The following is a 23,394-nucleotide window of genomic DNA, read 5'->3' as shown; positions in this document are numbered from 1 at the left end:
TCATCTCTTCCTGACTTTAGGCCTGGTGCTCTATCCACTGCACCACCTTGCTGCATTTTCAATACCTCATTAAATTATGTATACATATATGCACATATGATTTTTGTATGTATGCATTTATATAGTATAATTCATAATTAGATGAATAGATACACAGGGCAGCTAATGGCAGAGGCAGGATTTGAACCCATATGCTCTGATTTTATGCTATTGTTGAATGCAGACATCAGAAAGGGCTACCTGACTCTGATCCCAACTCACTCCATGGTTGGAGCAGGTCCAAACTGGTTTACTGTTGCTACACTTGGAACATGAATTACTGTTCTGATCAGGTATCGCCCCTTGCCTCACAGCCTTCTCCATGGACTTTCGATTGTTGTGCAAAACAACTTATGTCACAGATTCTCTCTCTTTTCATCTTCTCTGAGACTCCCTCCCTGCAGTAATTTTTTTTTTCATTTTAGTGCTTTTATTTTTAATAGTCCAGCTAGAGTCATTCTAAATTTTATAAAATGCATCTCTCCATATATAATTAATACCAAGTAGTTTCAGCAAAAATTAATATTTGTAGTTCAAACAGTTGGAAAACATATTCCAGTTGCCTATTAACAGACCTTTCATCCTAGTTGTTTTATTTGCTGTGAAGATTTTAAATTGTTTTCATTTTTTTTAATAATATTTTTTCCCCAGTTTCTTGTCAAGAAAAATTTTAGCATTCATTTTTACAAGACTTTTAATTCCAAATATTTCTCCCTCCTTCCCCTCCCTTCTTCTGAAAATGGTAGGCAGTTTGATATAGTTCGTAGATGTTCTATCATGTAAAAATGTTTCCATATTAATCACAGTTGTGAAAGAAGAAACAGATCAAAAGGTAAAAGAATGAGAAAGAATAAAGGAAGCGAAAAAATAAGCTTTGTTCTGCATTTAGAGTCCATCAGTTCTTTACCTGGATAAGGATAGCATTTTCCTTTGTGAATTCTTTGTACTTGTCTTGGATTATTGCATCGCTGAAAAGAGCTGAGTCATTCATAGTTGATCATCACTGTTGCTGATACTGTGTACAATGTTTTCCTGATTCTGCTCATTTCACTTTGCATCAGTTTGTACAAGTCTTTCCAGGTTTTTCTGAAATCTCCCTGTTCATCATTTCTTATTGCACAATAGTATTCCATTACATTCATATACCATAGCTTGTTTAGCCATTCCCCAATTGATGGGCATCCCCTCAATTTCCAATATTTTGCCACCACAAAAAGGAAGCTATAAACATTTTTGCATATGTAGGTCCTTTTCCCCTTTTTATAATCTCTTTGAGATACAGATGTAGCAGTGGTATTGCTGGATCAAAGGGTATGCACACTCTGGTTGCCCTTTGGGCATAGTTCCAAATTCCTCTCCAAAATGGTTGGATCAGTTCACAACTCCAACAGTGCATTAGTGCACCAATTTTCCCACATCCTCTCCAACATTTACCATTTTCCTTTTTTGTCATATTAGCCAAACTGATAGGTGTGAGGAAGTTCCTCAGAGTTGTTTTAATTTACATTTCTTTAATCAAAAGTGATTTAGAGTACTTCTTCATATGCCTATAGATAGCTTTGATTTCTTCATTTGAAAACTGCCTGTTCATGTCCTTTGACCATTTAAGAAATTGGGGAATGGCTTGTATTCTTATAAATTTGACTCAGAAATGAAGCCTTTATCAGAGACACTTACTATAAAGATTGTTTCCCAGCTTTCTGCTTTCCTTCTAATCTTGGTTGCATTGGTTTTGTTTGTGCAGAAGCTTTCTAATTTAATATAATCAAAATTAACTATTTTACATTTTTGTAATGCTCTCTATCTCTTGTTTGGTCATGAATTCTCCCCCTCCCTGTAGATCTGACAAATAGACTATTCCTTGCTCTTCTAATTTGCTTATGGTGTCACTCTATATGTCTACATCATGCCAAAGATCTGTTATATTTAACTTTTCTAACAGTCTATTTACCTCCTTAATTTCTTTCTTGTTTAGTGTTTGGTTGGATTTATTGAGTTCTGAGAGAGGACAGTTGAGGTCCCCCACTAATATAGTCTTGTTGTCTATTTTTTCCTGTAACTCACTTGACTTCTCCTTTAAGAATTTGGATGCTATTGGTGCATATATGTTTCATACTGATATTGCTTCATTGTTTGTGGTACCTTTTAGCAAGATGTAGTTTCCTATCTTATATCTTGATTAGGTCTATTTTTACTTTTACTTTGGCTGATATCAGAATTGCTACCCCTGATTTTTTTTAACTTCAGCTGAAGCATAATAGATTCTGCTCCAGTTCCTTCTCTTTACTCTGTGTGTGTCTCTCTGCTTCAGGTGTGTTTCTTGTAAACAATATATTTGTAGGATTCTGGTTTTTGATCCACTCTGCTATCCACTTATGTTTTATGGGAGAGTTCGTCCCATTCACATTCGTAGTTATGATTACTTCATGTGTATTTCCCTCCATCCTATTCTTCCTCCTGTTTGTCCTCTCTCTCCCTTAACCTTTTCCCTCCTCACCAGTGTTTTGCTTCTGTCTACCACCTCCCCTGATCTGCCCTTCCTTCTGTTAGTCCCTACTACCACCCCTTTACTTTATCTCCTCCCCTCTTACATCCCTATTGGGTAAGATAGATTTCTATATGCAACTGATTGTGTATATGATTCCCTCTTTGAGGCAATATTTATGAATGTAAAGTTCAAGGGACTCTTGTTGCCCACCCTTCCATCTTCCCCTCCACTGTAATAGGTCTCTTGTGCTTCTTTATGTGAAATAATTTACCCGTTCTACCTCTCCCTTCCTTGGGCACCCATTGTATTCCTACTTCTCATCCCTAATTTTTTATGCCATTCCCTCAAATTTACCTTATACCTGTATCCTCTGTCTATGTATATTCCTTTTAGCTGTACTATTAGTGATACAATTTTTAAGAATTACAAGTATTGTCTTCCCGTGCAAGAATGTAAATAGTTTAGTTCTATTGAATCCCTTATGTTTTCCTTTCCCTTTTTACCTGTTAAAGCTTCTCTTGGGTCTTGATATTGGAGGCCAAATTTTTATTTTAGTTCTGGTCTTCTCCTTATGAAAGCTTGAAATCCTTCTACTTCATTGAATGATCATTTCCCCCCTTGATGTATTGTGCTTAATTTTACTGGGTAAGTGATTCTTGATTGTAATCCTAACTCCTTTACCTTCTGGGACATCATGTTCCCTAATCTCTGATCCTTTAATGTTGCAGCTGCCAAGTTTTGTGTAATGCTGATTGTGACTCCCTGATATTTGAATTGTTTCTTTCTGGCCACTTGTAATATTTTCCCCTTGACCTAATAGTTCTGAAATTTGGCTATAATGTTCCTTGGAGTTTTTATTTGGGGATTTCTTTCCTGAGGTGATTGGTGCATTCTTTCAATGCTTATTTTGTCCTCTGGTTCTAAGACATCAGGGCAGTTTCCTTGATAATTTCTTGAAAGATGCTGTCTAGGTCCTCCTTTTGATTATGGCTTTCAAGTAGTTCAATGATTCTGATAACTATTTTCCAGGTCAGTTGTTTTTTCCATGAGGTATTTTACATTTTCTTCCATTTTTTCATTCTTTTGAATTTGTTTGATTGATTCATGATGTCTCATGGAATCATTAGCTTCCACTTGCCCAATTCTAACTATCAAGGTGTTGTTTGCCTCAATTAGCTTTTGTACTTTCTTTTCTATTTGACCAGTTGTACTCTTTAAGGAGTTGTTTTCTTCAATGGATTTTTGTATCTCCTTTTCCATTTGGCCAATTCCACTTGTTAAGCAATTTTCCAGGCTGTCGACTCTTTATTCATAATTCTCTTGCCTCACTCTCATTTCTTTCCCATTTTTCTTCTACTTCTTTTATATATATTTTAAGTTGCTTTTGAGATTTTCCATGAGTTCTTTTTAAGCTTGAGACCATTTCCCATTTTAATTTGGGGTTTTGCCCACAGGTGTTTTGACATTGTTGTCCTCTTCCGAGTTTGTGTCTTGGACTTCCCTGTCACCAAAATAACTGTGCTGATGTTGTCCTGAGACCCCTAGGTTACCCTCATGTCTGGTGCTGTGCTGAGGTCCTAGTGGCAGTGTTTGGCATGTGCTGAGGTCCAGTGGGGTGTTGCATTTCTCTGGGGCTACACTGAATCACGTGGAGGTCTAACCACTGGATACCTGTTTGCCCAGGGCTACACTGAAGTATGTGATAGTTTTCCAAGCTGGAGTCTTCCGGTTCCCCCAACTATGCTAAGGGATGTCTGGGGTCCTGGTGTTGGCATTTGCCTGCTCTACCACACTGGGGCTCAGGATCTCCCACTGGTTTGCTAAGGTGGGGCTTCCTTCTGGCTTACTGGGATGCTTCCTGTCCTGGAATGCACTCCCCTTTCACCTGAGTGAGACACACCTTTCTTGCCAATCTTATGAGTTTCTTGGGCTAAAAGATTGTTTCACCCCATCTTTTTGCTGGCTCTGCCGTCCCAAGATTTGTTTGGGAGTGCTTATTATTTGGGGGTGAATATGGGAGAGTTACAGCACTTTACTGATTAGTCTACTGTCTTAGCTCCCAGAAGTCCCTCTATTTATTTTCCCCCCTATAATCATTTAAGCCCTGCCCCCTCTGCCCCTCTTGATCACTCCAGTACTTGGTGCTGCATGCCTGAATTGCAATCCCCTTGCCTCAGTTAGAAGGCCCTAGCTTTTGCTATTTTTTCTGTCTTCTTTATTTCAGATTGATACTACAAATGTGTCCTAACCACAGATGAATTCAAAACAGCCCTGGCATTTATCTGTTATCTAGACATAGTCCCCAGTGTGAATATATTACGTGAAAGTATTCTATTCTATGATTTTTCCCAACCTCATAACTCACAACTAGCTAATTTCCTTAGGAAGACACTCTAGAAAAAAAAGGAAACAAATTTCTTTACTTTAAACTACCAAAAGCTGGTGATCATCATTATAAATAAATGCTAGCTATACTCAATCAAAAAGCTTTTTATTGCCATCGAACTTTTTTCATTGTGGTTAAAGGGAATTTCATGGCACAAACTACATAAAAATTAGGTGAGTCACAGGTACGTAGTCTTACCTTGCTTGGTTCTGCTTGATTAAACTTTGCCCTTCTTTACTTCCCCCTCTGGAGAATTAGCTTTTCCTATAACCTGTTCCTTTGGATTACACTGGCCTTTTTGGTTAGTTTACCCTTTCAGTCAAATGTCAGATCAATATTTTTAAATACCTTGGTCTCTGAGGAAGCAAGGTCCTGCCTAGGCTCCAGAAGCTACTTTGATTTTAAATCAAAACCACTCTGATCATAGCTACTTGAGCCTTGACTTAGCTGTCTCCCAGTGTCCTGCCCATAGAATTCTATGGACTCTTTTCCTTTTTTTTTTCCTGGGCATGTTAAGCCCAGCTCACCTTCTCTAAATTGCCTGCATTCTAAACTTCTTCATTTCTTCTGGGTGCCCACAGATTCTCTCAAAGTGCCAAATCATTTTACAATTCCACTTTTCCAGAATCACTTATACTAGAATTTCCAACCTTCCATTATCTTTTGCCATGAGAACTTTTCAGAGAGGCACCTCTCCAAAACATTACTTTCTTCCTCATTGTCTCTTCTCAGTCAAAATTTTAGCAAATCTGTAACTCAACTGCACTTTGATTATTTTTGTTCCTTTTTCCTTTCAATTCTATTGGGTGAATGAACATTTACGTTCTTATAGGTGCCAGCTACTATGCTGAGTGATGAGGGTGCAAAATAAAAGAAAGACGATCCTTGTCTTCAAGAAGCTTAAATTTTAATTGAGGAAACAACATATATAGGGGAATGGTGGACAGGTGAAAGTATTCTGGTTAGGGAAATCAAAGGATCTATGAGTGGAATCACATGGTATTTCACTGACTTTTTTTTAAAGGAAGAAATTGTAGAATTGATTTGACTTGTCCTCAGAACAATAAAAAAAAATAGAAAGTGATAGAAAAAAGGAGAACAGGTACAAGATGGCAAGAAAATGGTTATGATGAATAGCTAAAATTAGCTGGCTTAATGCAATTGGCTACTCTGGATTTGTGTTCACTCTTACTCTCTAATCAGGATAGCTTGGTTTCAGCAAGCATATTGTAAATGTGGATTGTTTCCCCCATGTGAACTGGTGGTCCAGAGGATGTAGTGATAGGTGACTGGAATGTGACTAGGAGAAAGACTGGATAGAATGTAAAGACAAGTATTTATTTATTGACCACTTGATATGTGTCCAAATTTCTAGGTCTTTGGAGAATAGAGAAATAAGTATATCAAGCAACTAGGGACACTCCTCAATTCACATGGCATTTCTAACAGAGATGTCTATGTTCACGGTACACTGTAGATCCTTATCCTGTATGACTATCTTATAGTAATAGGTTACCTTTAACAGCAGAAGACACTTAATTAAAAATGCATTTAATGAAATGATAAGAAATGAGTAAGAAAAGTGGAAATAACTCATTAACCTGGGGCACATTCCTCCACAAATACAAACACCTGCAGCAGGAAAAAGTTAACACATATAGGAAATGTGTGTCTAGGGTATGTGCATGGAGGGACAACTTCAAGCACTTTCAGTTTCCCATGAGTGGCACGGGAAGGTGGTGATGGCACAGAGACAATGTTAAACCCAAGGAGCCACGTCATTGTCTCTCTTACCTTCCTAACCACATGTCTGACCTTTCAGCTGGAAATACGTCAAAGCTCAAAAAGGCTCACCCTTACAGCTACAGTATAGACCCTACACTGAAAGAGCTTACAATCTTTGAGGAAGGAGAAAATCACATATAGAAAATTGGCATACACGAAAATTAGAGACTTATACAGGGAAGAAAATAATAAAATCTTTGCATCTCACTGAGTTTCTAGCACAGTGTTCTGGACATTTTAGGCACTTAGTAAATGTTTATTGAATTGATTAAGGACATTGTTTCCTCACCTGTCAAGTGAAGTTATTGTACTGGATGACCTCTGGGTTCTCTTCCAGTTCTAAGTCTGTACTTTTATGAATTTGCAAAGATGCTATTCTAGGCTTGATATAAGGAAAATTTCCAACCAGAGTTATCTGGAAGTAGAACGGGCTGCCTCTAGAAATATTCGGTTCCTCCATGCTGGAAGACTGGATGACTGCTTTTCAAGTGATTTGTAGACAAGATTCTTGTTTAGGCACAAGTTGGACCAAATAGCCTCTTAGGTTCCTTCCAAACTCTGAGATTCTGTGATTTTGTGAAAATGTTAAAATGGCTATAACTCAGTACAATTCAACAAACCTTTATTAAGGACCCACTATCTGCCAGGCACTGTGCCAGGCACCAGGGATACAAAAACAAATATGAAAATAGTTGGTATAGCTGGGAAATAAGGGGAGGGATGTCTGTGGTTATCAGGGACAGGTTGGGCAGGGAGGCGGGGTTTCGAGGAACACATATTGCCAAGCCAGCTTATGCCTCGGGTATACTAAAGAGCCCTGAAGTCCTTTACATTCTTTTGGAATCCTCTTGCTGCTCCACTCTGTGCAAAATATCTTTTCTGGGATCAACTGTGCTCTCTGGGTCTACTCTTGTGTTCAGTTTAACTCCTAACTGCCGGAGAAAACTCTCTTCTTCCACGACTCTCTTTTTTGTTGCCACAGATCACATTCTTTGGCTCTCTCTGCATTGATTGTTTCTTTAATTGCAGAATTTGCACATTAGCTTAAAAATATAGCTACCAGGGGTATGGCAAACCTTGAGCCAGACATTGACAAGCTGCCCTTATAATTTCATCAGCTAAACTTGTTCATACTTTGTGAAAGGATAAAAATATATCGATATGCCTTTGCATTTCATTAAAAAATTAACATCTTGCCATCTCTGCTCCCAGGATTTCATTCAGAAGGGGGGGGTAGGAAACTGCTCTTCCACCTAATTTACTTTAGAAATATTGATTTGCAGCTATATGGACAGGGGAGAGATTTTAGGCAAGCATATCTATTGAGGCTAATTACAGTAGTACAAGTGTGAGGTAATGAGAACCTGAACTAGGGTGATAACTGTAATTATAGAGAAGGGGACTGTCAGTGGAAGATTTGTCAGTTGATTGGATATGAGGAACAAGAGAAAGAGTGCTATGTGCTTAGTACTGTGCTAGACATTATGAGATACAGGGAGAGAGAGACAGAGAGACAGAGAGAGAAACAAAGAGACAGAGAGAGACAGAGACAGAGAGACCCACCTTGGACACTTATTACCTTGTGTGACCTTGGGAAAATGACTTAACCTCCTTGAACCTCAGGTTCCTTGTATGTACAATGAACAAATTGGAGAAAGTGACCTCTAAGTTCCCTTCCTTATCTAGATCCATGAGCTGAAGTTCTGAGGGAGTTTGGGAATGGTCAAATGGGAATAAAGCACTGGACAGCAGGCTATTAAATCTTTCTCCTGAGCTCCATTCCTACAACACTAATTGCCTATTGAAATCTTTATCTGGATGTCCCCTTGGTATCTCAAATTTTAGCATGTCCAGAACAAAAATGATCATCTTTCCACCTAAACCTGCCCTTCCTCTAAGCTCACTTATTTGTGAGAAGGGTACTATCATCTTTCTAGTCACTGGATTCATAAGCTTAGAGTCATGCTCTCTTTTCCCTCTCCCTTACTTCTCACATTAAATCATTTGTCAGTTCTATCTAGTCTTTTTTGTGCACGTATGTGAGGCAATTGGGGTTAAGTGACTTGCTCTGAGTCACACAGCTAGTGAGTGTTATGTGTCTGAGGCCGGATTTGAACTCAGGTCCTCCTGACTGCAGCACCAGTGCTCTATTCACACTGCGCCACCTAGCTGCCCCAGTTCTATGTAGTCCTTATCAGTTCTACTTTCGTATTTCTCCCATCTGTTTCCTTCTCTCAACTGAAAAATACACTATCGTAGTTTGAGCCTCCACCTCCACTTTCCTAGATTATTGCAATAGCCTTCTAATTGGTCTCCTTGTTTCCAGGTGCTCACCTCTCTAATCTGTTCTCTACATAACTGCCAAAATAACTTTCTGAGGATCATACTTCTTTCCTGCTCAAAAGCTTTCAGGGGCTCCCTATTGCTTCTCAGATAAAATGCCTCCTTCTCAGTCCAGCATTTAAGACTCTCCACAATATGGCTTCCACCTACCTTCCCACACTTTTTCACATTATTCCATTTTATGTACTCTATATCTCAGTTAAAGTGGACTACTAACTTCATTCCCTGAATTTAACATTCTGTTTCCCACTTCTATGAATTTACACAGGCTGATCCTTTTGCCTGGAATATATTTCATTCTCTGTTCTACCCTGCAAACTCTTTAACTTCTTTCAGACTATAAGGTGTGTGCTCTCCACATAAATATGGCATATTTAAATGAAAAGACAGTTGACTTGAGAGGAGGCATAAATTGATATCCTTGGAATCTTACCCACTTCTCTCCAAGGGAGACTTGAATTCCTGCCTTCAGGTGAGTAGGTCAAGGGGTGATGATGAGGCTAGCTATTCTGTTTGAGAGAGAGAGAGAGAGAGAGAGAGAGAGAGAGAGAAAGAGAAAAAATCACTCTCACTTAAGGGGAAATTTCCTGAAGTCTCTAGGAAAACAAGCTAGAAATCAGGGATATGTTGAGGTTCTGGCTTCCCCTATATGTTTTTTCACTTCCAGTCTTTTTCCCCCCTCTTTCTTCCCTGGAAAGAGAGTCTGGAACCGCATGTCTCTCTCTCTAGAATCAAGAATAAGGAATGGTGCTTTACTCCAAAGCTTTGGCATAAATTCTGCCATTGAAGCAGGCATTATTCTCTGTACCAATTGGATGAGTCTCAGCCAAAATGCTCCAGGCATGGGTAGAAATCTGACTTATAAGAGTTTAGCTCAGGTGTCATTTCCTCTAGGAAACTTTTCTTGCTTCCCCTCAGTGGTTAATATTCTCTTACTCATTAAATTAACTTATATTTACTCATCTATGTACAGGTTATAGCCTCTCAATAGACTATAAGTTCATTGAAGGCAGGGACTGTTCCATTTTTTAATATCTTGGAAATATATACTTCTTGAACCTTGAGGTATGCAGCCTTTAGTCCCATTCTGTAGAGTATAGTCATTGAGATAACATTGCCATGTAACCAAAAAGGTATAAAATGCAAGTTATTATTATTGTTGTTTTTTAAGGAGGAATGGTTTGCCTTGGAATACATGTTTATAACATAATACTTTTGTAATTTCAAGACTGTTTGTCATGTAGTGGCTTTACCACCTTTCTAATAGCAGCAGACAAGAACACCTATTGTCAGTTGGGAAAGATTTTTTTTTTTTTTGCATTACAGCTGTCATTCTCTCCTAAAAGAAAACTACAGTAGCCCAGACAAAAGTAGTCCATCACATGTCCAGAGTTGTTCTTATGGATATAACTCTAAGACCAGGTAACTAGTATTTCCCTTTGACATCTTACCCCCGCATAAACTGCAAAGTACAGATTTATGTATGTGCCACGGGGAATTATAAAGAGAGATGAAGATGTAAGCTGTTTCCCTAAAGAGCTTGTGACCAAATGAATAGGGGAGACAGGATGGAAGTTTATTTATATCAACGAAAGAAAAAATGTACAGAAGTATGCATACTAAGTATGTGGGGCATGGGGACGGATTAAATTGCAGAGATTGGGAGAGGTCAGTTGCCGCTACTGGAGTCATTGAAGTGACTGGAGCCAGATGGGATTAGTCTGGAAAAGTTTCTCTGGCAGAACCTAAAGAGAGTTGCGGGCAGGAAAAAACGAGGGGCGGGAGGGACATGTGCCATCAATAGGAGTTATTTATTAGGATCTGAGTTCTCTCTTTGAGGCTGGGAACCTCAAAGGAATTGAAGATATGGCACAAGCACGCACAGTTTGGAGGTGAGTCTGAAGTGCCATATATGGCTGTAAATTTCTAACCCTGGTAGCCACATGTCCACCACCACCAGAGGGCTAAATCATACAGAACAAGGTTGTACAGTCTTCAGAGTCAGCAACGAGAGACATATTTTCAGAATCAGAGAAACCCTGAGTTTGAAGGAACCTCAGAAGTTATCTAGTCCAAGACACAAATGAAACTGAATGAGTGAATGAATGAATGAATGAATGAAAAAGCATTCAGGAAGGACTTACTATGTGTCAAATGCTAGGAATAAAAATACAAAAGCCGATACAATCCCTGTCCTTGAGGAGCTTATATTCTAATGGGAGAGTCAAAACATATAGAGAGGCTCCAAGGAGGGTCACTTTGCTGTAGAAATTTACAGGGGAGGAAAACAGGGACATAGGGGAGTAGATTGATGCACCTACTACATTTTCCATGAAGAAGAAGTGACAAAGATGATTTCAGTTCTAGAAGTGGAAGTGGAATTTGGAGAGGGAATAAAGGATGTATATGTGGCATCAAGGTGTTGAGGCTGTGGAGGAGAGAGGGGGAGAACAGCTAGTAAAGTGTAACGTAGTTGGGGCTTTCCTAATATGGTGAACCAGGAGACATGGTTATTAATCAGGACATTGCAGCCCCAGAACAGAATTCCCAGAGTTCCAGAAGTTCTTATGCATACTTGTAAAGGAATTTCCTTTACCACGCCAGTGGGTCTGAGAGGGCATCAATGTGGGCATTCTCTTTTATCTTGCAGATCACGATATGTCCATGCTTTCCTATAATGGGCTGTTCTTGTGCATGCCATCTTAGAAAAATAACACATGGCATCCACCTCACATGCTGAGAGGGGGAAGGTCTCTTTTTTGTTTCCTCCTGGGGGCACCAATGAGGCCCAGTGGCTGTCCACAGGTTATCCCCTCCCTATTGGCACATACCCAGCCCAGCTTATTTCTCAATCAATTGTTTCTTGGATAATATCTTCTCTCGTCATATGTTGCAGCTTGTTCACAAATCCATTACATGCCTCTCTCTTGCTCTCACAGAGACACTCATATAAAAGATATTCAGGCATTTGTTGATAGGTACTGCTGCCAATCATACTTACCAACACAGAGACATTTTAATACACAGTTTATTATATACTTGGACCATAATCCCATGATAAACAAAAACTAGGGGGTTCCAATAACATTTTTAGCAACCTTATATCATCTTTAATTACATCAGCAGGGTGGGGACAGTTCAAATATAGAGGGCAAAGGAGAAGGTAAAGATTTACATATCAAAGAACAGATAGAGAAGAGAAAGACCTACATCAATAAAATAATCAACTGATCAGCAAATAATAGGGGATTGAACTGAAATTCCCAGACAGAGCAGGAACTAACAGATAACAACAGAGCTATAACTGATGCTTCAGCTTGGTTTTGCAGATTCTAACTAGTTTATGTGACCAGCTGCCTTAAGGAAATAGTGGTTATTAAATTCTCGTACTACATACTGATTCAGATACCTACATACATACATACATCATACATACACACACATATTTATAATCCTTAGTAGACTTTAGTGTTCTATGACATACCCATGCAGCTCTAGCATATTTATATTTTTTAATGGACCTTTGTGTCAATGGGAAGTTTGGATGGACCTTTGTGTCACTGGAGTCCTTTAAGAAGTTGGCAGTCTTCTAAAGTCAAATCTGTAGTTGAAATTGACATTTGAAATATCAGTATTTTCAGAGCATGGTCATCCAGCCTTCTTTACCTGAAAACCTCTTCATAGGAAGAACCCATTACCTCCCCAGGTGGCCAGTTACACTTTGTGGCAAGCTGCTATGAGAAAGTTTGTCCTTATACTAAAGATAAATCTGTTATACTGAATGATAAATCATTCATTGTTCCTAGTTCTGCCCTTTGGGGATCAAGCACAATAAATCTAATTCACATGGAAGTCCTTCAAATACCTAAACACAGCTATCACATTTCCTCTCTCTTCTCTTTTCCAGGCTAAATACTTCTCATTCCTTAAACTAATCTTCATATGGCACCTTCTTGAAGGTCCCTATCCAACCCGATCACTCCAGCTTGTCAAAAACCTTCCTAAAATGTGGTGCCCAGTACAGACTAAACTACTGCAGATGTGGACTGACCAGGGCAACATATATCAGGAATATCGTCTTCCATGTTCTAGCCAGAGAATACTTTCTAGGTGTGCTTAATAGTTTAGAGGCCAGAGGGAGAGCAGAGGATTAGCATGTCTTGTTGTTGGTCTGGAAGAGAGAGTTCAAACCACCTTGGCAAGGATGTGGTGGGAGAAAAGGGAAATTCGGTAAGCAAAGGAGAAGGTGATGTGAGGTTGGGGAGCCATGAAGTCTATTAACATAGATTTTGTCTTGGGACTGTGTTTTCTAAAGGGATACCTGCACACCCTACTGGCACCATTTTTTTTTTTCAATTGGAGTACTTAATCTTAGTTTCCATTTTTCTTCCTTCCTTCTTTTTTCAATTAAGAACTTGACAAAGATTCACAAACATGAATATTTCCATATGTAAAGAACAGAAAAAGAGGATTGTAGATGAAACTGTAAATCTCTATTACATATCATTTTAACAGCATATATTAAAATTTAAAACAGTTGTACCAACACTGCTTTGCTTTTCTGTTGGTCCCTACTGAACTTCCTTTTCCTTTCTTCTATGTTTCTGTAAATATTTCATTGACACTCCTTTCTTTTTTCCTTTATTTTGTTTTTGCCTAGTCTCCTGCTCCACAAAGACCTTCTCTTATAAAAACAAATAAACATAGTCAAGCAAAAGAAATGAACATATTGGTCATTGTGTACCGATAGTCAATCACCTCTCTGCTAAGAGGTAGGAAACATCTTTCAACATGAATATACTGTAGTCAAAATTGTTCGTTGCATTGATCAGAAATCTTAAGTCTTTTAAATTTTTTTTGACAATGTTGTCATATCATCAATTGTTCTTCTGACTTTACTAATTTCATTTTGCTTTACTTCATACAAATCTTCCCAGCTTCCTCTTAACCTGTCTTTTTTTGTCTCTTCTTAAAGTATAATAATACTATGCCACATCCATTTACCATAATTTGTTTAGCCATCCCCCCAACTGATAGTAACTCACTTTCCCCCAGTTCTTTGTTACAACAAAAAGTGCTGATATAAATAGTTCTGCAGATATGAGCACTTCCCTCTCTGTTTTTGATTTCTTTGGGTCATATGCTTAGTAATGTTGTCATGGGATCAAAGGCCATGTGTGCCTATTTTAGTTGCTTCTTGGGTATAATACCAAATTATTTTCCAGAAAAATTGAACCAATTCAAAGCTCCATTAATAGTGCATTAGTGTGCTTCCTTCAGCATTTGTCATGTTCCTTTTTTGTCATCTTTGCCAGTATAATAGATGTGAGGCAGAACTTCAGAAATTTTAATTTGTACTAATTTGAAGAGCATTTTCATATGGTTGTTGACAGTTTTCATTTCTTCTTTCAATAGCTGCCTGTTCATATTCTTTGACCATTTATCTATAGTTCTTATTTATTTGAATCAATTGCCGATGTATAGTAGATATCAGTTTTTAAAGACATTTGCTACAAAGATTTTTCTCAGTTCACTATTTCCTTCTAATTCTAAACACATTGATTTTATTTGTGCAAAAACTTTTAAATTTTATTTAATTAAAATTATTCATTGTATCTCTTTAAGATCCTCTTTATACTTGTTTGGTAAAGAACTTTCCCCCTATTAATGGTTGTGAAAGATTTCTCCTTCCCTTCTCTAATTTGTGATATATTTATGCCATGTATTCATTTGGCTTTTTGTGTCATATCTTTATCTGATTTAAAAAGTAATAGTTATTATGTCAAGTAGTTGTAAATGCTAACTGAAAGTCCTTCATTTCCACACTGCAGAGATGAGAGCCGATTTTGAGTCTTCTGCCTCCCACAGCATCTTCAGAAACTTAGCCCAAGATTTAGTTGTGGTGTGTTTGCTCTAAGAAATGAGGTAAGAGACTGAAAGAGAAAGGGTGGGGTTTCCCCCATATCCCAGATCTCAGGTGGAGTTTCTAGGACTCACAGTTAGCAAAATCCTCCTTTCATTTATAAATGGAGTGTGTTTGCTCTGGAAAAAACTGAGAGGATAAATATGGAATGCCACATATGCCACTACGTTATTTTTGCAGTCTCTCTTCTGATTATAACTTCAGTTCAAGTCTCTTCTTTTTTTCTTCCCCACCCTCTGTTTTATTCAGATGTTTCTTCTGTGGCCATTCACACACATATGCATGCATTTAGACTTAGAGGCATTTTCAAATTGAGTCCTGTGGTCTTTCATACAAATACAAAATGGTCCTCAGTCCTATGTGTCCCTCATTCATTTCTGCAATGACAGTGGTAGGGAAGGGACAGGGGTGTCAAAATGACCTTGTTGTTGGTGCTGTACGTGTAAGATCTTTGTCCAGTGAAAAAGTGGACATCCTGATGGAGAAAGTGAGTAATATTAATCTTTACATTCTCATTATAAATGAAAGTAGGAGACAAAAGGAAGCCAAATGGAAGGATGGCTCATGAGTTCTTGAAAAAGTAAAATTAAAGGAGTTGGTGAGTTGGTTTTATTATGAATCCAGGGGCAACAAGAACAGAATTTCTGTAAATGTTTCATTAATGCTCCTTTTATTGGACATCATGTTATCTTGTATCATAGTACTTATAAGCATAACAAGAACACAATGAAAATAATTGCACTACATTATACTATTGTTTACAAGGGGAGGAATCCAGTTGGTTTTCCTAAATAACTGTCTAGCATAAGTTGAAACAGGTAACCTAATTAGTATGCTGTGCGCCACAGTTTATATGAATATTCATGGCAGGTCAAAAATAATGCAAACGCTCACTGATGAGTGGCTAGAGGGAACCTTTGTGTCGTTGGAAAATTTGGATAGACCTTTGTGTCGTTGGGAAGTTTGGAGTCCTTAAATGAGTCTTTTAAAGGCAATTTAGTAGTTTAAATTGAAATTTGTTATTTCACTATTTCCAGAGCATGGATATCCAGCCTTCCCCTGAAAACTTCTCCCTAGGAAGAATCTGCTATCTCCCAGGTAGCCAATTATACTTCTGGAGAAGTGTTGTGAGAAAGTCGGCCATTTGAATGGACAGAAGTGACAGCCGAACACAATGGGTTGAAAGTTTCTGACCCATTGTGAAAAACATGTATGAAGAGAACACAAACAGGAAAGGGAAATACAGCCTTAAATCTGTGTGACACTTACCTGACTTCCAGTACTCTTCCATTCAAAAAAATCAACCAATAATCAACACATACTGACTAGATATCCGAGCAAAGGAGTGTGGTAAGCATACTGGGAGACACAAATATATATGTTTTACCATCCCTGCCTTTGAGAAATCTACATTCTAGCTGTGGAGATATGAACAGAGAAAGATGCAATTATTTAGGATCTTTTTTTTTTAATTTGGACTTATGATTTCACTGGTATAAGGAGCTCCTAGTAAAAAATTCAGTAAGCCGATGCAAATTAGAAACCATTTTCGTGGTTTTATAGAATTCCCTGAAATACAGACATTGAATGACTTACTCAGGGTCATTCAACTAATAAATATCAGAAACAGGATTAGGGGCAGCTAAGTGGCCTAGGTAATAAAGTGCCGAGCCTGGAATTAGGAAGACCTGACACTTGCTAGCTGTGTGACCTCATCTTTAAAATGGGGATAATAATAGCATCTATTTCCCAGGATTGTGGTGAGGCTCAAATGAGTTACAATGCTTGGCATGCTGTAGGTGCTATCTCAGGTTGTCCTGATTCTGAAACTGGCACTCCAGCTGCTCTGCCCGTGGCTTTCTTTATCAGAGCAGAAATGTTTAATTAAATCTATCTAAATGAAGCCAAAATGACAACTTAGAAATGAAAGCAATGAAATAGACATAAAACTGAAATAATTATTGGAGAATACATTATTTTTTATTAGAAACTCAAGAAAAGCTAAAAAATTTTCAGATAAAAATGTTTGGCAAAATGGAGCAGGATTGATTGGATCATATAGACTAATTACCATTGCTACTTTTGTCGATTATTAAAATGTTACTGAAATATCAATTTATAAAAGGTATAAAAACATACAAATTCATATTAGAATTAAGCATGTATAAAATTTCAATTCAGCACTGTTTGAAAGGGAACTATGCTTCAAGGCTCCTCTTGGCTGAATTAATCAGACCAAAAGCAAAACATTTTCTGAATGCTTCTAGTGTCAGGGAAAAGACACATAGCTTGGCTCTCTTGGACAAAGTCTTGCTCTAATGATGTGGGTGAAAAAAATGACAAAACTCTAGGAACTGAAGTTTATTTACTGTAAAAATTAAGCAAATCAAATGTTCCTAGAGAGAAGGAATTTGCCTTAAACTTTGGAATCTTCTTTTTCAACATAGAAATGGAAAAAGGCTTGAGCTTTTTATTCCCTTGGATTTTTATACCACCTCTATTTGAGTTGGCATATTAATCTTTCATGCTAAAACTCTTGCCTATCTTTTTAAGCAGTAAAAGTTAGACAGGCAATTAAAATGTGTTTTGATAATGAGTATCAGGATTTTTACTGTTATTTAACAGATACCAAGTGCTACAAACAGAGTTGGAACAAAGGTTAGGTAAGGTAGGTCACCACTTAAGGCGCAATCACCAGAATGCCACAATGAAGAATATTCATTAATAATTTTTTTTTGGTGGGGGAGGGGGTGTGATCAGACCTGAGATTTCATTAGTATAAAAAACTCAGAGTGGGTGCTCTACTGATTCAAATTGCCGACTATTCTTCAACTTGTCTTTGAGAATGATTTGAGATAACTTTCCTAGGGTCACACAGTCAGTATATGTCAGAAGCAGGAGATGAACTAGGAGGGTGCTGGTATATATTTAACAACCAGATTTTGGGGGAGGAAGGGGGGAATACACACATATATGTGTGTATGTGTGTTAGGACACACATTTAAGTTTAATCTGTATCATCTGTATCATTACCACTTTCTCCATCACTTTCTTAAATCAAGACAAGCAACAAAACAATAAATTAAGTACTAATGTATAGTGTTTGCCAATTTTTGAGATATAAGTACTCACGTTGAACATTTAACAATCAGCTCTTGTGAGCTGCCATGCTTGATTCCATTGAACCTGACCTGACATGAACTTAAGTCTTTCTCCTCTGAGGCTGGCTCTCTATCCACTATACCTAGGGTCAAAAAATTATAGCCAGAGAGACCAATCTGTCTGTTGCTTGTTTTCATGTTGTCTATGAGCTTAAAAAACTTTTTTTTACATTTTTAAATACAATAAAACTTCATTTAAAATGTAAAAAAACAATGTTAGCTTTGGTTGTGAATCATAATTTGGAGACCCCTGCACTACACCGTGCTGCCTCTCATGTCAAAAGTATTTTAATGGGACTTTTATAAATGCATATTTTTCATGTAGAAAGTTTGTTCTTTTTGGCATGTGGATATTAAATTTGTGATAAGTTAAGTTGAAGGTATGAGAATAAAGCTTCAAAGCCCCTTGCAGATAGTAACAAAGAAGGATATTCAATATTCAGATCATTCCTAGGACTCCCAAATGCTTTGTCCTTCTGACTCTGGGTTCAAGAGACAGAGCAAGAAAACAGCTTTGGCTAACAGTTTCACCATGACCCACTTATGTCTGTTTCTTTAGTTGTAAAATTCAGATACCAGTACTTCTTATCTACTAGCCCAAGATGTCTCTAGGAAGAATAAAAGTCCTGAAGCCCTGTAAACTACTTCAAGTAAAAGACTTTGGTGGGCATGGGTGTTTCCACAGTGTAACACAGGGCTCAAGTTCATTTACATAAGACTCTTCTTATTAGTGGAGAATGATTACTCAATGGTCTGTCTAAGAGGTGAGAGTTTGAGAGAGGAGAGATCCTAGTCCTTCGGACTTCCAGCTCCTTCTCCTCAGAGATTCTGAAACACATATCTCCTCTCTCTATCTTGGAAGCCCAAAGGACTAGGATCTCTCTTCTCCTATGCTATCATGCCTTACACATACACAGAGCATTGTGTAATCATTCTGTACCAATAAGGAGAGTCTTATGCAAATGAGCTTGAGCACCAGGTTATAATAGTAACTGGAGGTGGTCTGGTATATTGAAAAGGATGACATTTACCTTGTCTTCTAATCAAATTGCATTGTAACCTTTAACTATTTTGATAATGTTTCACGTGTGTCTAAAGTAGCATTTATAGAAGAGGAAACTAGGAGTCAGGACTAGGAGTCAGGAGACCTAGGTTCAAATCCTAGTTCCTCTGTTAACTAGATATTTGAACTTGAGCAAGTCATTTACTTCCCATTATCCTCTCTCCTCATCTGTAAATAGTACACTGCTTACCTCCCAGGGAAAGAATGCCAATAATCTTATAAAATGTCAGTTTTTATTGCTATTACAACTGAACTCCTGCAGCAACTCCAAGGGTTGTTTTCTCTCCAGGCTTTCCCACCCTTCAATCTATCTTGAAATCCATACTAGATTAATCTTCCTAAAACACTGTTTTACAACACCATGCCTCTTCTCAAAAAGCTTTGATGGTTCCCAAGTGCCTCCAGAATAAGGCCCAAACTCTACACACCCACCAGCATTCAAGTTAATTAATCAATTACGTATTTATTGAGGGCCTCCTATGCGGCCAGTGGTCACAAATCATCTTTCCAATCATTTTCTATTTTTTTTTACTTTTATATTCCTTAAGTACCACTTCCTATCTATCACTTTGGCCAATTCATTTAAACCTTAGTTTCCAAATCAATAAAGTGAAAGAGCTAGATTAGAGGACCATCAGCTCCAAATCCATGATTCAATGATGCTTGCACATAGTAGGCTCTCAGTAACTTTTTATACTGAATAGATGATGGATGAATGAATGAATTAATATATTATCATTTAAATTGCACTAAAAATTTCTTCTTTCATGAATACATAAAATAGAAGCAATTGTTCCCTGGAGTCAGAAAGATCTGAGTTCAAATCTGGCCTCAGACACTTACTAGTGTGTGACCCTGGGCAGGTCACTTGACCCTTTTCTTCAGTTTCCTCATCTGCAAGATGAATTGGAAAAGGAAATGGCAAACACTCCAATATATTTACCAAGAAAACCCCAAGTGGGGTCACATAGAGTTGAACACAACTGAACAGCAACAACAAATGTTTTGTATGTGCCTATGTTTATACATAATGTTTTCCCCAATAGAATGTCAGCTTGAAGGCAGGGTCTATTTAATTTTTTTCTTTATATTCCCAGTGCCTAGCACAGATCCTAGCACATAGTAAGCATTTAATAACTGCTGGCTGATAGATTAATTTACTAGTTGTGTGGTCTTAAGCAAATTTCCTTTTGGTATTGGGAAAGTAACTTAAACTTCCTTGGCCTCACTTCCCCAACCCACAGAATGATGTGATTGGACAAGATCAATCCAACTCCAAAATTCAGACATTTTGATACCATTAATAAATAAAATATTATGTTAAAATGTCATTTTATCTTTATTTTATCCTTTTAATTTCTGTTTTTCAGTATTGTAATATATACAATTGTTAGTATAATAGCACATATAAAATTTATTTAAAAAAAATAAATATACATAAATTGGGGTGCATGCTCAAAAATTCTTTACTGATAGGGGTGTGTAATGATAAAGACTTAGTTTCTAAGCTTCTTTCCATGTTTAACTTTTTATGATTCTAGTTTCAACATAGCCTACCTCAGTTTTCTTCTTTTTTAAATTTGGGGATAGTTCATACTAGTAATTTTAGGTAGAAAGAAGGGATCCGAATTTTCTGCAAAAGTTTGTAATGGTTTTCTTTCTCTCAATAAGAGATATCAAAGCTTGGGTATATGGTAAGTTTAAGTAAAGGAAAAATACACCAAACTCATTTGGGGGGGTGATGTTTCTATTCACTATTCCACTCAACATAAAAATGATTATAGGAATTTGTGTAGGGAAAGAGTGTTACACTGAAGAAGTAAGTGTTACTTGTGACTCAGGGGCCCAAGTTCAAGTGTGCACTGAGCTCCAATTTAATCCCCAAATAGATAAGCTGTATGGAGTTCAATATCTGCATATCTCCCTTTCAAAGATGGCATATATTTGAATTGCTTCATCAAGTGCAAAATAAAGCCCGTTACCTCAGAGGATACATCATTGCTCACAAAGGCCACTTTACTTTTTTTTTAAATGAATTTTCCAAGCATAAAAAGAATGCTCAAACACACTTAAACACATATTGTGAAGCATGAAGATTTAGTTCAATAATAAATTTTGAATTCTGAAAATAAACCGATGCAAAAGTATTGAAGTTTTATAAGTAAAGATTTAACTGCTCTCCACTTCATCAAAACAGTGACAGACCAATGATTATTGATGTTTATTGGGACCTTGGGGTGCTGAAAACTAAGACAAGACTATCATAAAAAAAAACCTGTTAGAGTTGGGTCTTGAATTGTATGTGGTAAGCCTTCTGGATACATGCTTATTGATTGTATGAACAGTCAACTATCACTGTGCCAAAGAAGATAGAATATTACCCTAGTTACCATGTTCCCTCATCAACCCAGTTGGGGTTTGGGGGGATAGTCATGGAGAGATATCTTTCTAGAACCTACTCTTCCCTACAGGAAGCAGCAGGATTTGCCAATGCTTCACATTCTTCTATAGCTGTAGCATTATGGAGAAAAAAAAAGTATAGAAGAAAGAGAAGTAGGAAGAAGAGACCTCCCCCCCCGCCCCAAAAGGATAGTGACAATAGATAGATCCACTCAAAGAAGATGTATGCATTAAATTGATTTCTGCTTCATCAAAGCTTCCCAGTCTTTGTTAGTCTCCTTATGTCTTGGCTTTCAGTAAACCTTCCCATCCTCTTATTTCATGTAAAAAGAAATAAATTCTGGACTTTACTGGGCACAAGAACAAAGAAAAAATGAAGAACACTTAGCACAATGCCTGGTACATCATTAGGTTCTATATTCCTTTCCTTTCCCTTCCCCTTCTTTGTAAATTAGGAATTAGTTAAATTCTGTGTTGAGGCTCACTCACTATATCTTGTAGTATTTTTATGCTAAAAAAAAACAAATTTCCATCCTACCCCATTCCTTCACTAATGGTGAATGTCTTGCATCATTTAGTTCTGGCCTTTATCCTAGAGAGTAATGAATGTAAGGGGCTGGGATCCTGAGGGTGAAGGGGGCAGTTGGAGGTTGAGCCCAGTCATGAGGGACTCTATTCAGAGAAACACTCATTGTTGTAGACCTCTTCTGGAGGAAGAGGAACCACTGGAAAGATGCTTTGTCAAACCTGATTCCTTGTTGTTTACCTCTGTGTGGCAGCTCTTGCACCCTGACCTCCAACCTTACATTAACCCTTTTGGACACTGTTTGTCCCTGGCTTTGACCATGCATCTTCTGTAGCCACTTTCGGCCATCCTGATCTGTATCTAGCCACTGGATCCAGATGGCTCCGGAGGAAAAAGTGAGGCTGGTGACTTTGTATAGCCCTGCCTCATTTAAATTCAATTCACTTGCATGTCAAGGCATCACCTCCCTGATGTCTTGGTCCTCTTCAAGAACGAAGGACAAACAACAACAACAACAATCTGTAACCACAACTTCTTGGAATCTCCAGCTGCATTCTAAATGCTGCTCAAATCCACAATAATCACTTCCCACATCCTGAAATTACATTGTATTTATTTAGTGTAGATTGTATATTTACTCCTCTATGGACATGTAGTTTCCCTTCAAGTAGAAGATAAGTACTTTGAGGGCAGGGGCTACTGTCACTTTTGTCTTTGTACCAACAGAGTCTACCACAGTGCGTGACCAGGGCATATACTCAAGTTGGGTAGAACTGAATTAGCTTGCTTACTATTCCTCTGATCTTTGAGTGGTTAATAATTAGTCTTGGCTTACTTGAATGGCAATGCCACTTTCTGTAACCTGCTTCTCCCACCTGTACCAGAACTTCTAAACTGAGACCTCCAAACTTCACTTCCTAGATCAAGAGGCATTGATCAGCACCATGGAGACTTCTTGCTTGCTGGTAAAGGGGAGCATTGTAGGAGGGCACAATGGAAATCCTGGGAATTCCTTACCACTATTTCAATTAAAAAACAAACAAAATGATGGGAAGTTCCAAGTCTCTTTGGCAATTATGACCATTTCTCCCATTGTCCAAATCAGAAACTTGAGAAAACATACATATTTTTGTCCCAGGATAGCTTTGGTCCCCCATGGCAGAGCTGAAAATGCACTGGATTTGGAATCAGAAAATTGGAATTTGAATCCTGGCTCTGCTATTTACAGCCTGTGTGGCCTTATGCAAGTCATTTCACGTCTCTAGGACATTAATTTCCTC

The sequence above is a fragment of the Vombatus ursinus genome, unplaced genomic scaffold (genome assembly GCF_900497805.2).
Source record: "Vombatus ursinus unplaced genomic scaffold, bare-nosed wombat genome assembly UNPS02014791.1, whole genome shotgun sequence".
Taxonomy (NCBI): Eukaryota; Metazoa; Chordata; class Mammalia; order Diprotodontia; family Vombatidae; genus Vombatus; species Vombatus ursinus.
Note: the sequence above shows the minus strand (reverse complement) of the source record.